Source organism: Ammospiza caudacuta, chromosome 15 (assembly GCF_027887145.1).
Source record: "Ammospiza caudacuta isolate bAmmCau1 chromosome 15, bAmmCau1.pri, whole genome shotgun sequence".
Classification (NCBI taxonomy): domain Eukaryota; kingdom Metazoa; phylum Chordata; class Aves; order Passeriformes; family Passerellidae; genus Ammospiza; species Ammospiza caudacuta.
This window is the reverse complement of record NC_080607.1, coordinates 8948081-8961518: the sequence shown is the minus strand read 5'-3', so window position 1 is coordinate 8961518 and position 13438 is coordinate 8948081.

Here is a 13438-nt window from a genome sequence, read left to right as displayed (position 1 = left end):
CTTGTTAATAAAACCTTGGATCCTGGGAAATGAGGGAGGTTTAGAAACCCAGCTAATTTTTCATTTTTACAAGCTCAGGGCCAGAGCAAATCCATGAAGTAATTTTTATTTCTGTTTCTCGGTCTTGCAGTGTTTGCTTTGGAAAGACAGCTGGGACCACTTGTCTGAAAGCCTGGCTTTAGCTGCTCCCATTCTGGTGTTATTTTAAGAAAAATTGTCATAAACCCATCCCTCTCTGCTGGGGCTTTGGTGGGCTGGGCTGTTCCTGCACTGGTGCCTACACAAACCCAAGCCTGCAATTGCAATTCCTTCCTGGAGCTCTGAGCAGGCAGGGGCTGCTGCAGGATAAATCAGGCTGTGAGCCTGGCCCCTCTGTTTGAGAGCTGCCCCCAAATTGGAGGAGGATGAGACAGAATAAACTGCTTCTCTGAGGCTGTAAATCCAGGCAGTGCAGGCTGTCCTGTACTGCAGAATGTTTGTGGAGAAAGCTCAAGGGGCAGAAAAATACCAAGGTCTGGCATCATTGATGAGTAAAATAAAGAATTAGCTTTTAACTGGAAAAGGGAGCTGCTTCTAGTATTGAGGTTGCCAGTGTGGTTTGGCTGTCCTGGGGCCCAGGAATCAACATTGGTGAGGTAAAAAAGACTGCACTTTGTTTTTCCTGTGAGTTTGGATGCTCTGCTTTCTTTCCAGTAAAAATCTCATGGAAGTTGAACTCTGTGCTGGCTGTGGAGTTACTGGGCTGGAGCTGGAGACCCCTCCCAGTCTGAAGCTCCACGTCCCTGGGTGATGTCCCTTGAGGCCTGTGCAGTGACACAAAGTGGCCCAACCTTCATTCACAGAGGGAAATCTGATGTTTAATTTAGCTTTAAATGAAAGACCAGGATGAAAGTGTTCCATGAGCATTGGCAGTGTGTGGGAGGAATCCCCTCCCATGGCCCAGCTTCTTGTACAAACTCCATATTCTACTTGACTTTAAAGTTTGTCTTTTGGTAGTTTGCATTCCACAACAGATCAGATGACTCTCTGGTTGAGTCCAGACATGGAAAAAGGTTTTTTAAAAGGGATTTTTAAAGGATTTTTACCAGGAGTGGGAAGGGAATATCATAGCCAGAGCTCCTGGGTTGTGGCAGTGCCCTGACTGCTAACAGGATGTTGTTTCCAGCTGGGAAGGGTAAAAATAACGGAGTAAGGAGATTAAAAAAAGGAGATCCATGTTGTTTTATTGGCAATCTTACTTTGGATGGAGCCTGGTGTGGCTGAGGAGCACTGAGCTCACACAGCTCCATGGTCAGCAGTGTGGGAGCTGCTGTGTGTCCCTCCAAAGGCTCTCAGCTGCTGGGCTCTTTCTGTTGCTCAGAGGGATTTCACACCTTTTTATCTCGTTTTCACAGCTAATTCTGCTAAAGCCTGTGCAAACAGCAGGTTGCTCACAGGGGACTCTTTTCGTTCCACACCCATGGGGAGAGATATCTGACCTGGAGGAATGCAAGTGGTGAACAGAGAAATTCTTCGTATTTTGGGCATTTCTTGTATTTGAAGGAAATACAAGAAAAAGACAAATGACGAGGCTCAGCAAGGGAACCAGCCCTGGCAAAGCAAAGGCTCTGTGGGCATGGGATCCATGTTGGTGTTCCTGGGATGTGGAGTTCTCCAGATGTTGGCAGCTGTGGCAGGAGACCCTGCTGGCCTGGCTGCAATTCCTGCTGCAAGCCAGCCTTGCCCTGCTGACCTCTGATGGCTCCTTAGTGACAGAGTAGGGGAATTTCTCCATTACAGCATCATTAATAGCTCAATATTAATTGGTTACACCCCAGTAATGTTCCATGGGCTTTACCACTGCTCAGTGCAGGAAAGAACCCTGGGATGAGTGCAAGAGGGTGCTGAGGTTGAGGTGGGGAGGTCCAGGGTTTCTGCTTTGCCAAAAAATTCTTTGATCCTGGGGATTACTGACAGCAGCAAAGTGCTTCCTCTCCTGCCTTTGCTTATGGTTTTTATTGAGTACTTGCTCAGCAATAACCTTGTAGAATTTCCCATGTGCTTTTTTTGTCACTCTAACCTGTGGGTTTAGAGATTTGGGAAATTAAAAGGATGATTCTAGCTGGGCTAGAGTGCTGAGGATTAGCTGAGGAGCTCCTGAATTTTGCAAGAGATGGAGACCACTTGTGCTAAGGGCTGGCTGCAGCTGGACAGGAAAGTAACTGTGCTTTGAAAACTTAAAATCCTGCCTGCCCCTGTTTCTGGAGTGAGAAAACTGCAGTTCTTCATCTCTGCCTGAACAGAATAATCAAATATTAAAATATGGTACTAGGTCAGGGGAAAACATTTTCCTGTGGAAACCAAAGGGTCCAGGATGAGGAAATAAATGCTTCCACTGAGAAGATGTCAGGAATGAGAAATTTCAGGGAGTTAAAACCCCTGGTGTAAAAAGACTCAGCAAAACTACCTAAAGGACAAGGACAGGGTCACCTCCCCTGGCCATGGGCAGTCTCTGGCCTGTACCAGTGTGGCTGGCAGTGGCCAGAACAGCTTGTGAAAGGCAAATCTAATACTTTATAGCAGGTTTGTGATTGTAAATGCTTTATGTTTGGTTTTGTTTTCCCAAAATTCTAAATAGATGCTATAGGAAAATAAATAGATGTTGCATTCCTAATCCCCCTTAGATTTTTTCAAAATTTGTTCAGTTTTGGAAAGTTCACTCAAAGCTTTGACTTTGAGCAAGGCAGCCAGCCCAGGGAATGGGATGCCTTGTACAACAGTGATGTCTTTAAAGATGGGGTTTGGGGTTGTTTTTTGGGTTTTGGTGCCATTCTGCTGTGCCCAGTTCTGAGTTCAGCCAGGGGCACTGGGCTGCTGAAACTGCTTAATTCAGTCCATTGGGGAAGGGAGAGCCCAGTGCCTGGCTGTGAAAATAGAGTTATCTCTAATTGCACAGGAGGTAACAGGTGCCAAAATTGCTGTCAGATCTGCAGAAAAGGACCAGATAAGAGAAAAAAAAATAGAAATTTTAAATTCAGTTCTGCTGATGTACTGGTCTATTCCCAGGGTCAGTGTATATCGAGGTTTGAATTAAGCCAGAACAGCCCAGTTAATGTCTAAATCTGCCATTTCTCAGGCCCTGTGCAAGCAGACAAACACAAAATCAATATTTGCTCTAACTGTTGCTAAGTTTTCTTTACAGATTAATTTCTGCCTAATAATCCCTGCAGCTGCAGCTCCCTGGAGCCCTCCATGCCATGGCTCCTGCCCCGTGGTTCCCTCCCAGCCCATGATCCTGAGGAGATGTTTGGGGACACTGCCTGACCCCTCCTGCAAAACCCACCCTGCTCTGCCTTCGGGGCTGCACCCAGCATCCTTCATGGCAAGGGATGGATGAGGGGATTGAGGCTTTCTTTAGTGAATTTGTCGATGACACTGAGCTGGGAGTGTGGGTCGATTGTGATGGTGTTCACAGGGGTCCAAGGATGAGGGAAGAGATGAGGATCTGACTCCATGTTTCAGAAGGCTGATTTATTATTTTATGATATATATTATATTAAAACTATACTAAAAGAATAGAAGAAAGGATTTCATCAGAAGGCTAGCTAAGAATAGAAAGGAATGATAACAAAGGTTTGTGGCTTGGACAGAGAGTCTGAGCCAGCTGACTGTGATTGGCCATTAATTACAAACAACTCTGATGAGACCAATCACAGAACCACCTGTTGCATTCCACAGCAGCAGATAACCATTGTTTACATTTTGTTCCTGAAGCCTCTCAGCTTCTCAGGAGGAAAAATCCTAAGGAAAGGGTTTTTCATAAAGAGATGTCTGCGACAGTCGATCTGTTGGAAGATAGAAGAGCTCTGCAGAGGGACTTGGAATGGTTGGATGGATGGGCAGAGTCTAACAGGATGAAGTTTAATAAATCCCAGGGCCCAGTCCTGCATTTTGGCCACAATAACACCCTGCATGTTATAGGCTGGGGATGGTGTGGCTGGACAGTGCCCAGGCACAAAGGGACCTGGGGGCACTGGACAGACAGCTGGACATGAGCCAGCAGAGTGTCCTGGGGGCCAAGAAGGCCAAGGGCTCCTGGTCTGGATCAGGAGTGGTGTGGCCAGAGGAGCAGGGAGCTCATTCTGCCCCTGTACCTGGCACTGGTGAGGGCACACCTGAGTGCTGTGTCCAGCTCTGGCCCCTCAGTTTGGGAAGGACCTTGAGGGGCTGGAGCACACCCAGAGGAGAAAATGAGGCTGGAGAGGGGCTGGGAACACAAACCCTGTGAGGAAGCCCTGAGGGAGCTGGGGGTGCTCAGCCTGGAGAAAAGGAGACTCAGGGCTGCCCCCATCACTCTCACAGCTCCTGAAAGGTGCCTGTGCTCAGCTGGGGCTGGGCTCTGTCTGCAGCAGCACTGACACAGCCAGAGCACACAGCCTCAGGCTGCACCAAGGGAAATACAGGCTGGATGTTGCAGATAACTTTTTATGAAAATCTTTTTTTAAAGATTTTTCTTCTTGAAAAGCTGAGAGGCTTCAAGAACAAAATGTAAACAATGGTTATCTGCTGCTGTGGAATGCAACAGGTGCATCTGTGATTGGTCTCATGTGGTTGTTTGTAATTAATGGCCAATCACAGTCAGCTGGCTCGGACAGAGAGTCTGAGGCAGCTGCTTTTGTTATCATTCTTGCTTCTCTATTCTTATCTTAGCTAGCCTTCTGAGGTGAAACTTTCCCTTCTATTCTTTTAGTGTAGTCTTAACGTTTTAACGTTTTAACGTAAGCCTTTAACAAAGGCTTGATTTAACATAAATCAAGCCTTCTGAAGCATGGAGTCAGATCTACATCTCTTCCCTCATCCTAAGACCCCTGTGAACACTGTCACAATTGGAGACTGGGAAAAAGCTTTTACAGAAAGGGTGATAAAGTTGTGGAATGGCTGCCCAGGGAGGTGGTGGAGTCCCCATTCCTGGGTGTGTTTAACAAAGCCTGGATGTGGCACTGGGGGCCAGGGTTTGGGTGAGGGGTTGGGGCTGGGTTGGACTTGATGATCTTGAAGGTGTCTCCCAACCTGGTCATTCTGTGAATTCTGTGGAAGGAAATCTTTTCCCCCTCTCTGGATGTCAGGTATCATTTTTTTCCAATCCCACGCCGTGGCAATGCAGCTGGATTAACACCCAGGCAGAGCCGTGTTGAGTGAGCCAGGAGCTGGTTTTGTCCCTCCTTTAGAGTTATTTCTGGTTTGAAGGCTTATTCTCCTCTCCTGCCGCTAAGGGGGAGTGTTGCCACGCCGAGGAGCAGCCGGGTGAGGCTGAGGCAGCGCATCCTTCCCCTCCTCGCAGCTGCTCTTCCCTCCCGGAGCGGTGGGAGAGGCAGGAGTGAAGCAGGGATGGCCCCAGCATCACAAACACCCTCCTGTTCCGTGTCAGAGTGGGGAGGGACGCGAATTTCAGACCCTGCCTGGACAATAAACCATCCTTTGTAGCCACATTGCTTTGACTGGGCTGAGCACTGGTTGATTCAAGAGGACGAAAATTGGTCAAGAGTGGGGGGCATGATGAGGATGCAGGAGTGTGGAAGGACCCTCAGCTCATGAAATGAAATGAGCTTTCCCGCTATAGGAGTGGATGAAGAAGAAGAGAAATGCCCCAAAACTGCCTGTGGAAAGGGTCCCTCCCTGCCTGGAAAAAGAGTTAAAAATGGGGCTTGGAGGCTCTCTGGGGTAGGGCAGGTCAGGATCTCTGCTTCTGGCAGCTTTCCTGTGCTCTGTGCTTGTGTCATCACTGCTGTGCTCAGGCTGACCTCAAGGTCACTCCCCTGCCCTGAGAGAGACACAAATTGTATGTGCAGGTCAGATTTTCCCTCCTTAGACCCCCCAGTCCCTCTGCCCATGAACTGCAGATAACCCCCCCTTCATCTCTTATTTACCTCTCCCTGCACAGGGTTTTGGGATCTGCAGATGCCAAACACACTTGTTTATGGTTTGCTGGTGTTAGAATTGTGAGTTTTCCTCAAAAATATGTTCTCTTTTTAGTTTCTTACTTCACTTCAAATGTCATCCTTTTTCTCTTCTTCTTTCAGGGCCACCCAGGGATTTTATTCACAGAATTGGAATGAGCTGCAGAAGGGATAAAGATCATTCATGGGAACCTTGAAAGAATTGTCTGAGCTCCATGAAACAGAGATTAAAAATAAAACAGGGAGGTGAAGCACAGGCTCCAGCACGAGCTTCTTATAAATACTTGTCCATGAAATCAAGAGCTCTTTCTCACCCTGCTGGGTGACCTGCACAGGGAGGAGCTGTTGTATTCCCCTCAGGAGTGGGTAAAGAGGAGCAGAGCCCAAAGGCAGGGAAACAGCAGGCTGGAATACCTGCCAGCTCTCAGTGAAAAACATTTGTGCTGCCTTCTCCCTGGGGAAAGGGACAGGTGAGCTCTGTTGGGTGGTTTCAGAGCTGTGGCACCAAGAGAACTCCAGGGATAAAGTTCTGGAATGGCTGCCCAGGGAGGCGGTGGAGTCCCCATCCCTGGGTGTGTTTAACAAAGCCTGGGTGTGGCAGTGGGGGCCAGGGTTCAGTTGAGGTGTAAGGGAAGAGGTTGGGCTCGATGATCTTGAAGGTCTCTTCCAAGACTCTGTGATTCCTGGGGAAGAGGAGAAGAAATGCAATCCCTTGCTGCCTGCAGGTTCAGCTTGTGATGCTTTTGGTGCTGGTGTGAAAGGAAAGGCCCTCTGCTGCCTGGGAACCTCCTGGCCAAAGATCTGGGGCTGACCACTCCTGTTCTAGGGTGAGGTTATGATGCTTGTATCCCCAGTTGTGTGTTCTGTTCACGCTGGATATCATGTTCTGTGCCTTCAAGACTGGCTCTGAAGAGTGAAAGTTTTGTTTTGTTTTGGTTTTGTTATCAGCCGCTCCCCCATGGCTGGCAGGATACAGAGACAGGGCAGTGCATGTTGCTGCTCTTGCTTTTTGCTTTGCTCTCACTCTTGATTCTGCTTTGCTTCTGCTTGTCCTTGCTTCTGCTCATTAGTTAGTTTAGCTAAACAGTCCAAATTTCTTCCTGGACTGTTTCTCCTTTCCCTTTTTTGGAACCCCTCAAGCCTGCTCCAGACTGGGCCCTGGGAACACTGAGAGTTTGCACCTTGTGGCTGCAGCAGCTGCCCCAGCACAGCAGGGACTGAGAACAGAGCGACCACCCCCAGAGAGACTTTCTGAATTTGTCATCTTTTTCAGAGCAGTGACAGAGTGGTGTCACCCTGTATTGTTCATTGTGTGTGCTGGGGGTGCTGTGCCTGTTAAATAAACAGGTTCTTTCCATTTCTCTCTGGGGAATCCTTCCCAAACTGGCTAGGAGAAGGGGCTGTGTGGGTTTGCTTCCTGGAGGGGCCCCTTTGGAGATTCTCTCCCAGATTTGCCCTAAACCAGGACAACTCCCAACCCTCAGCCTCTGTCCAGGTTGGTGTTCCTGGCTCTTGCATCCTCCCATCACAATGTTCTCACAAAGCACTTTCCTCCAGACTGGTATTATGGATATCTCCCAGCTCAAACCCAGCCAGACCCCACTCTTGTACACCCAAAGCTGGGAAATTCCAAGGGGAAAGGCCTGATCTGGTGCTGCGCTGGCTCCCTGTGCCCAGGCAGAGGCTGACCCCAGGGAGGATGGCTTGTTGAGCTGGAAATGCTGGGAGATGCTCTCTGGGTGCTCTCTGTCAGCTGGCCCCATGCATCTTGCTTGGTTTTGGGTCAGGCAGGGGATTCACACAAGGTATTTATGTCAGAAAAGCCACTCTGAAGCATAACATGTTTGTGTGGCTCTTCCTGTTGCCTTCTCTGGTAAGTGACCTCTGGAGGTGTCTTTTTAGATAAAGTGAAGGGAGGTCAGCACTTTTTCAGTCTGATAAAAGGCCATGCTGTGTCTGTTGTGGGTGTTTTGAGCATTCTGTGGCTGGCTGAGGACCTGCTGAGTTTTCTCTGTTATCAGAACAAGCCACATTGAAATGCAAAACCTTCCCCATCTCTCTCATATGTTTTTTTAAGATTCCAGTCAGGGGTTTTACTGGTGCCCAGCTGGCTCTGGCCTGGCTGTCATCCTCTCCTGCCCCTGTGGCCACAGCACTGGGCCAGGCATGATTCCAGGACATCAGATGGACTTTGGGGGATGGAGAAGGAGCCAGGTCAGGGTGGGAAGCTGGTGAGAGCACAGTGGGATGATGCAGTAAGGACAAAGGGCTTCAGCTCTCCATTGGACAGGAAGGCAAAGCTCCTGTTAGCTCCTGTTTCTAAGGATAAGTCTTCCTCCTAGGAAGAAAAAAAAAAAAAAAAAAAAAAAAAAAAAGAAGCCATTTTAGGTATTGCTGATAAGGAATCAACTAAATTCCTCTTTTCTAGGTCCCCATCTCTGCAAGAGATCACTCAGCTATTCAGCTAAGGCTTAGCACATGGGGCTTTTGAAAACATCTTGCTGCAAGTGCTTGGAAAATGCTATCATTTAAATCCATAATAGCTCTGTTAGTGAACCTGCCCCAGGCATTCACATCAGCTCCTGGTGGGGCTGTGTGTGTGTCTGGTACAGCTTCCCATCACCCCAGCCATGAAAAATGTGACTCCAGCACAACACCAGCCTGCCTGGGCTTGGAAGCAGCTCAGGCCAGGGGCCAAAAGTGATTCAGAGTGCCCAGGTGGGCTCCCAGCCAGGGCTGGGGCTGTGTCACAGAGCCTGGTGTGCTCCCAGATGAGCTGAGTGTGCTCCATCTGCTGCTGCCAGTGTCATCCTGCATCACACTGGGGTCTCTGTTGGGTGGTGGGAGAGGCAGAGCGAGGTGGGAAGGCACCAGTGTGTCCTTTTCTCAGGAAAAAGCCAATTTCTGGAGCAAACAGCTGGGTGCCATCAGCTCTGTGACACCCAGACACGTCCATGGCAGGAGGTGTGAGCAAACCCTGACCATGCTGAGCTTCTGGTGCAGTACTGAGGTTAGACAGGGAGCTCTGTTGGAACCTCTGCCTGCTCTTCTCATAAAATATGGATCTGGGAGATCTGGAGAGCTCTGCTGCAGTTACTGAAATGCTTTTACATCATGTATTGCTTGCTGCTGCCCACACACTCCCTCCTCTGAATAATCATCAGTTTCTCCTGTTTATTGCAGGCTTGCTATGGTGACACTATCCTGCACTGAGGAGCTCCAAGCTGCAGTTCCAGGTCCCACTTTCTGCTCTGGGGGTGCAGCCTGGGGAGGGAAATATATTATATATTATATATTATATATTATATATTATATATTATATATTATATATTATATATTATATATTATATATTATATATTATATATTATATATTATATATTATATATTCCTGGGGTGCTGCTGGGGGGGGGGAAAATCCTTCCACAGCCTCTCTGTCAGGCTCCCCCTGCCCAAGATGGCATCACAGCAGGTAGCCCAGAAATTAATAACATCATCATTTTTCCTGTGTGCTTTGGTAAGCAGGCTAATTAATAATGATGGGTCAACAGTTTTTAGGATTTTAGGATTAGCAGCAGGTTTAGAGGAGGATCATGTGCACGTCTGAGCTGCAGCGTGCAGATGTAGGCAGGTGTGTGGCAGTAAATGATATATGACCCACATATTAAAGTAGTTTTATTGTCTTTAAAAAAAAAAAGTTTATGGACTTAATCCTCTTCCTCCACCACCTGCCCTAGTTTATTCAATCCCTCTTATTTAGGATAAAAATAAGCCTTTGGTGTTATCAGGTAACTGATGGCTTTGGGGTGAGATGACCCAGCCCCCAAAGCCCCATGGTATTTTATGAATTACTTGCCTTATGTGCTGCAGGGTGAGGAGCTGGGGACATCTCACATCTCAGCAGACTGACAGAGGCTCTGTCCTGCTTCTCCCACCTTGGTTCTCCTCCATCCCCAAGGAAGCAGCCCCAGGGCGATGAGCAGTGCATGATGAGGGGTGCAGTTAGCAGCACCCTGTGAGGAGAGCCAGGCAGTGAGTGTGGGCTCCCTGCCTGTCCTCCTGGAGCCCCCCTTCCTGCTGGAAACACACCTTCCTGATGGGAGCCCCCCAGCCCTGCACACAGTGTGCTGGGTAACATCAGGGTATCAGTCCATAAGCTGCTAATTAAAATATAAACGTACAGCAGTGAGAAGGGGCTTGTGTGATGGACCTTGAAATGCTCTGTTTGCACAGCTGATGGGACACTCAGTGCCCTGCAGCTAGGTAGATTAGATAGATAGATAGATAGATAGATAGATAGATAGATAGATAGGGCTCACCACTTGTGCAGGCTCCCTGACCTGGTGGCCCTCGTGTGTCTTGCTTCTCCCTGGGGTCATCCCAGGGGCTGCAGCAGAGTTAGGGGTGAGGTCTTGGTTTAGTTTATACTGAAATGGTGCCTGAAGGTGTCTGTGGTGTGTTTGGGATGAGTGGGATGGTCCAGCTGCTGTGGGGAGCAAGGATGGGGTGTGACCTGGTGGGGACAAGGGGGTGGCCAGGGAGCTGCAGCCCCTGGTGGCCTGTGACCGTGTTCACAGGGGTCTGAGGATGAGGGAAGAGATGAGGATCTGACTCCATGTTTCAGAAGGCTGATTTATTATTTTATGATATATATGATATTAAAAATGTACTAAAAGAACAGAAGAAAGGATTTCATCAGAAGGCTGGCTAAGAATAGAAAAAGAAAGAATGAAAACAAAGGTTTGTGGCTTGGACTCTCTGTCTGAGACAGCTCACTGTGAGTGGCCATTAATTAGAAACAACTCTATGAGACCAATCACAGATGCACCTGTTGCATTCCACAGCAGCAGATAATCAATGTTTACATTTTGTTCCTGAGGCCTCCCAGCTTCTCAGGAGGAAAAATCCTAAGGAAAAGATTTTTCATGAAAAGATGTCTCCGACATCACAGCAGCCCTACAGGGCAGAGAAATAATGTGATATGGGGGGAGACAAGTGTGGGGATCTGTGCTGAGGATGCTGGACCCCCCCTCTTGGGCTCTAATACAGCAACACATCCATCCCTCTGTAACTGGACAGAAATTAAAGCAGAGAAACCCCTGGAGAGGCAAACTTGCTTTTCTGGGAAATGTCATCTCCACAGCCAGGCACTGAGATGCACAAGGTTCCTGGGCTTGAAGGGGGCAGCAATTGCCTTTCTTACCCTTTCCTCTGAGCCAAGCAGCACTGGCATGTGGGAAGAGGAGCTCCAGCTTTGTTTTTATTTGCTGGAGAAGGGGATCTTCCAGCAGCTGCATACTTAATGGCTTTCTAGGGCCATTCATTAACCTGACAAGCCGACCAGCAAACTCAGAGCAATGATTCTACCTGCTTGCCATGACGTCTCTTTTTACCCCAATAAACCTTCCCACTGCTCGCAGCTCAGCTGATGAATCCACCCTGAGATGCAGGGAAGGGCATCTCCAGAACAATGAATCCATGTCAGAAGATTTGTGACCAGCCAGCCAAACAATTCCAGACAGAGAGACAGGAGAAAGAACATCATTCCTGAAAGCACTGCATTATTGATTAAGCATTTGTGATCCATAAAACATAGTAAAACCATGGGGCAGGCTGCAGAATGAATTCTACCAAAAAAAAAAAAAGGTTGCCTTTTACTGTCTCAGGTCCTCAAGGACGAGGGTAAAGTAAATTTAGCACCAAGCAGGAATTCATTTGTATAATAATGGTTTTTGATGACTTGCAAAGGTTATTTTATGATTAGCCATCTAATTATAAAATGGCCAACAATTTCATCTTATCCAAATCTGCATCAGCTAAATTATGAAATGCCCTTGTTTTATGCAAATTCTGGAAATATTGCTTCCTTAACCTCTCAACCCCGCTGTCTGTCACTGCTTGTGTGGAGCATAAATCTCAGGGCAGTGCCAGAGCTGGGTTCAGAGGCAAACAGAAGAGGGTGGATTGATTCCAGGGGAGCAGGGGCAGTGGTGAGCGATGGTGGAGGTGCAGCACGGGGCAGATGTGGACAGATGTGGCTGGGTAACCCCATGGCATGGCCCCAGCTGGGCTGCCCTGCCTGGGGAGCTGCTGGAGCTGGCACAGGGAGGTAGGAGAGTGCTCCTAGGGAAGGGTTCATCAATCACTTGATGGCCTGGAGATGTGAGATGTCCTTGCTCTCAGGATCTCCACACTCCATCCTTCCTGGCCCTTCAAATGGTTTGGGTTGGAAGGAGCCCTAAAGATCCTCTTGTTCCAGTCCCACTGCCGTGGGCAGGGACATTGCTCTTAGCCCAGCTTGGTCAGGGCCCCATCCAGCCTGGCCCTCAACATTTGCAGGGAAGGGGCAGCCACAGCTTCTCTCTCAGAGAGAAACCAGGCTCAGAACAGCCTCTGGTTTCTCTTTCCTGTAATTTCTCTTGGTCACTTGGGGCCATGAATATTTTTCTCTTGGGCCTGAGGAGCGTTGCTGAAAGGTCCTACAGTAATGGACCATGAAGAACAAATTCCTCCTATCCTTGTTCTCTCACAGCACTGCAGGGAGTGAGGGCAGGGGAAACTGAGGCACAGGTTTGCTGCCCTTCAAGGTGGATATGGATGTAGGTGGGCAGGGGACTGATCAGAGCTGCTCTAGAAACACTTTGTGTGTGTGTGTGTGTATTTGTGGCTTCATTGCTTAGAAGAGATGCTGACTCCTCATGCCTGAAATTTGTGAAGCAGGGACGATAAGAAAACATTTTATATCTTTTTTTCCAGTTCTATAAATGATGAAACAAAGGAATTTGTTGTTTCAGACAATCACAATTCTCAAAACCAGAACATTTTGACTATTCCTGGGGAGGACTCTTCTTCCAAAGGGTGCAAATTTTACCAGAGCACCAGAGAGGGCAACACTGAAATAAAATAATCTGAGGCTGGTGATTGTTGCAGAGAAGGACAGAAAATCTCCAAATTTTTTCCATTTGGGGGAAATGTTTTCCATTCCCCAAATCAAGTGTTTGGGGTTTTCTTGACCACTATTCTCCTTCCTGTTAAAACAAGCCTTTAATGATGGGCTTGTGCCTGTGTCCTGGGACAAGCCAGGCCTGGGTGAACTCCAAGGAGGAGATGGTGAGAGCAGAGGAAATGCAGCAGGAATTAAGAGCTTGTCTGGGAAACCCTGGATAGTTTTGGAGGAGTTTGATATGATCCTTGTGAGATCAGCTCATGATCCCTGTGGGGCTCTCAGAAGAGGAGGGGATCTGCCATGGTGAGGATAGAGAATCTCTGTGCTGGAGGCAGGGAGAGCAGCAAAGGAGGAGGAAAAACATCAGGAGAGGGGAAGGAAAGGAGGATTGTGAAGATTAGGTCCAATTAGTTACGTGCACTTTAAACATCAGATCCTATTAAACACTCCTGGTTTAAAACCAGGCCCCATTATTTGGCTGCAGCTTGCAGACAAAGTCCTGTTAAGTGGAGCTGCTTTGAAACCCAGGGCCTCAGACACAGCCATTATGGAGATCAG